Raw genomic sequence first — 3658 nt, 5'->3', positions numbered from 1 at the left:
TGTATTGTCTATTGGTCAAGACTTTTAGCTACAAAAATATCCTTGAAAAGATAGTCCATAGAGGAGGAGTAGACATCACAAATTCTGAAGATGGATTTGCATGCATCCACCTAATGAGAAATTGAGGTAATCCATTTGTTGAGAGGGTGAAAGTGCTTGGTTTGCGTGAGCAATCGTGTTTTTGTTATGAAGGAATAATCTATAAAATTGGAAGTATGAAGAAAAGGATGATCTTAATATTGTATTAGGATGGACTAAAGTGGATATTTATTGGCTTTTTATGGGCTTTCCTGGTAGCTCAGTTGGTAAAGAATCTGCCTGCAATGTAGGAGACCCTGGTTTGATTCCTGGTTCAGGAAGATCCCCTGGAGAAGGTATAGGCTACCCACTCCAGTATTTTTAGGCTTCCTTGGTTGCTCAGCTGGTAAAGAACCTGCCTGCAATGCGGGAGACCTAGGTTCGATCCCTGGGTTGGGAAGATCCTCTGGAGAAGGGATAAGCTAGCCACTCCAGTATTCTGGCCTGGAGAATTCCATGGACCGCAAAGAGTCAGACATGACTGAGCAATTTTCACTATCACTTTTACTTCCATTGGCTTTTTATGGGGAGAGACGAGTTAACTGTCTCCTACTGCAGAATCTAAAATTGCTGCACACTCATTTTCCCAGGCCCCAGTGCAGAGATAATGGCAAATTCCTTTGGACACACTGATGTTGGAAATAGTATTTAGTTTTTTACGGGTTAAGTAATAGGGGTGTCCAGAGTTACACAGGTGACATCCAGGACATGGCATCAGCTATACCAGTGAGCAGGCTGGACATCTCGAGCTTAGTGGTGCAGCTCTGTTCCCCTGCTGGCTGGTGGTGTGGTGTGATTTGCTTGGTGGCTCAGAGGTTAAAGCATCCACCTCTAATGCGGGACACCCGGGTTCAATCCCTGGGTCGGTAAGATCCCCTGGAGAAGGAAATGGTAACCCACTCCAGTATTCTAGCTTGGAGAATCCCATGGTCGAAGAAGCTTGGTGGGCTACAGTCCACGGGGTCGCAAAGAGTCAGACACGACTGAGCGACTTCATTTCACTTCATTTCTTTCATTTTAGGACACAATATTCTCTAGGCTCCCATATTATCAGTACCTCTCAAAACTGTTTAAATATAAATGGTTTTTACCACTTTAACAGGCCTGAATCAATTTCTGATAGTTGCCTTAGGACCCTGATCAGCATAACAACTTTTTATTCAAAAGACTTTTTCCCAAATGTTATGTTATAAAACTGAACACACAAAAGAATGTATTGGGGTTGTTTTCTAGCATAGACTTTTATTTTCTGTCCAGCGGTACTGATGTGTAGTATAATGTCTATTGAAGCTCTATTTTGCTTCATAGCAAAGTTCTTCAAAGAGAAAGGGATTAATAAGTTCAACTTAGCTTCTCTGTGTTACAGACAAGAATTGTAAAGTCAGATAATTTACTTAGTGTATCTGATAAAACATAAATCCACTGAAGTTAATCATTAAATTATACTTTGCTAAAAAGAAAAAAGAAGAGATAGTCCAGCACAAAAGTAGCACCCCTGCTCTAATATGAAAAATCTGAGAGATCCCTGGAGACTTGCTTCTCCACAATATGTCACTTGATTTTCCTTGGTCAAATCATCTGTCTCTACAAGGGTCCTATGAGTGTGAACATGTGGAGAGAGTGGATAGCCCCTCCCACTGGAGTTTGCCATAATTTCTATGTTGAATCTCTTCTACCATTAGCACTTCCAACACCATAAGTTCTGCAGGATTGGAGAGCCCAAACAATAGGATGGTTGCACTGCAGTCTGGACCTACTCAAAGCCCCAAAGCAGACAGCTTTCCATGCCGCCCAGCGTATGGGTCGATAGTGTTGCTAGGCATGGAATATACTGCCTCAAGAACCCAAAAAAGCCTTTCAGCCTATCTTGTAATAGGGGGTGCAATAGACTTAGAAGCAATATTTTAGCACAGCCCTGACCACTAGACCTTTTAAACCTTCCCTGAAGTAGCTCTTCTTGCATCTATGTAGGATTTATCTCCCACTCTCTGATATGTCTTACCAAGACCATCTGCATATGATCCACTTTTACTGATTTCCCATTAGTCATCATATCAATGTAGTGCCCGTGGTTCTCAAAAACAACATTGTATCCCAGGGTGAGAGAGGGATTTTGGCAGAGATTTGTATTACCATTGAAAGTAAAATGAGGTAGGAGTGCTAGTCCCTTTCATGTTTCCTTTATTTTGCCAGCCTTGCCCCTACAGAAAACAGATGGATCCTGGGAAGTGAGTATAGACTGTAGACTCCCTCTTGCTTAAACATGAAATAAGCATAATCACAGCTATGCCTCCCACACTATGTGTGAAGTCTACCCCAGGGATGAGGGACTTAATGCTGATGCTGTTACAATGGCAAAATATAGAAATTTCAGTTATATACTTAGGAACTAGAGAAGTAACTGTGGGAGGCCCACTGTGAGCCAGACTTTATTTTTTTTTTTTTTTCAGGTTTTAAAACTTTTTATTTGCATAATAAAAAAATTGTGCATTCCAATAATTAAAATCATTTGAACAACAAAAAAAAATGGCACTCTGATTAAACTGCATTTTACAGCCCGCAGAACACCTTGCACCAGCTTTTTACTCTAGATTTCACTGTCGTCCCACCCAGCTTCCTCCTTCACCAACATGCAAGTTCTTTTCCTTCCCTGCCAGCCACACAGGCAGATGGGAGAGGCAGGCGCGGCCTACGTTGTCAGTAGTTCTCCATTCTTTGATGTGAAAAGGGGTAGCACAGTCATTTAAACTCGATCCAACCTCTTTGCATCTTACAAAGTTAAACAGCTAAAAGAAGTAAAATAAGAAGGCAATGCTTGTGGAATGTACAGTGCATATTGGCGGCGCACGCTTCATTACGACTCGCCTGCTTGCTTCTCCTGTTCAATCGATTCTTTCGAAGGCAGTGGATTTTTCTCTTGCGTTTCCGTTTTCTTCAATTTCGACTTATCGAACTTCTCAATCTCAGCCATATCGGGTTTGTCAGACATGGTTGCAGAGGGCGCGGAGCGAACTGCGAGCGAGTGAAGTCGAATCTGCGCTGTGGCCACCGCGAGTCCAGACTTTAGTTAGTACTCTACTTATTACCTGAATCCCATCGGCCCCCACTCTGAAAGGGTACAGTGATGATCTTTATATCTCTGGGTGTCAATGTCAACTCAGACCCTGTGTCAAGTTGTTGTTCAGTCGCTAAGTTGTGTCTGTCTCCTCGTGACCCAGTGAACCGCAGCACACCAGGCTTCCCTGTGTTCGGCTATCTTCCCCAGAGCAGACATGCACCCAGATAAATGGCCATTGGCTCTGTTGGGGAAGGATTGAAGGAATTGCACTCATATGTGTTTGCCATGTCTTTCAGGGTCCTTCCTCCCAGAAACCCAATCAATGGCTTCTAGATCTGAACACTGGCTCAGGTATGCACACGAAGTAAAGGGTCGTGACGTTGGATTAAGGAGACCACCTAGACCTCATGCTCCTCTGTTCTTAAGTCTGATTGATTTGATTCTGGTTTTGGTTATAGATGGTAAGCAATACGCTACACATGTACATGTTAGAATTCAGGCAGAGATTCAAAATGATTCCTA

General features: G+C 42.8%; 1 pseudogene across 1 annotated transcript; it reads right to left on the bottom strand.

The window, feature by feature from the left end:
* Window positions 1-2514: 2514 nt before the first annotated feature.
* On the bottom strand, window positions 2515-3137 carry LOC113906796 (annotated as a pseudogene). Its single transcript, XR_003514992.1, has one exon. The product of XR_003514992.1 is annotated as a thymosin beta-4 pseudogene (transcript).
* Between the last annotated feature and the right edge of the window lie 521 nt (window positions 3138-3658).

The sequence above is a fragment of the Bos indicus x Bos taurus genome, chromosome 1 (genome assembly GCF_003369695.1).
Source record: "Bos indicus x Bos taurus breed Angus x Brahman F1 hybrid chromosome 1, Bos_hybrid_MaternalHap_v2.0, whole genome shotgun sequence".
Lineage (NCBI taxonomy): Eukaryota > Metazoa > Chordata > Mammalia > Artiodactyla > Bovidae > Bos > Bos indicus x Bos taurus.
Note: the sequence above shows the minus strand (reverse complement) of the source record. Positions and strands in the feature narration are given on the sequence as shown.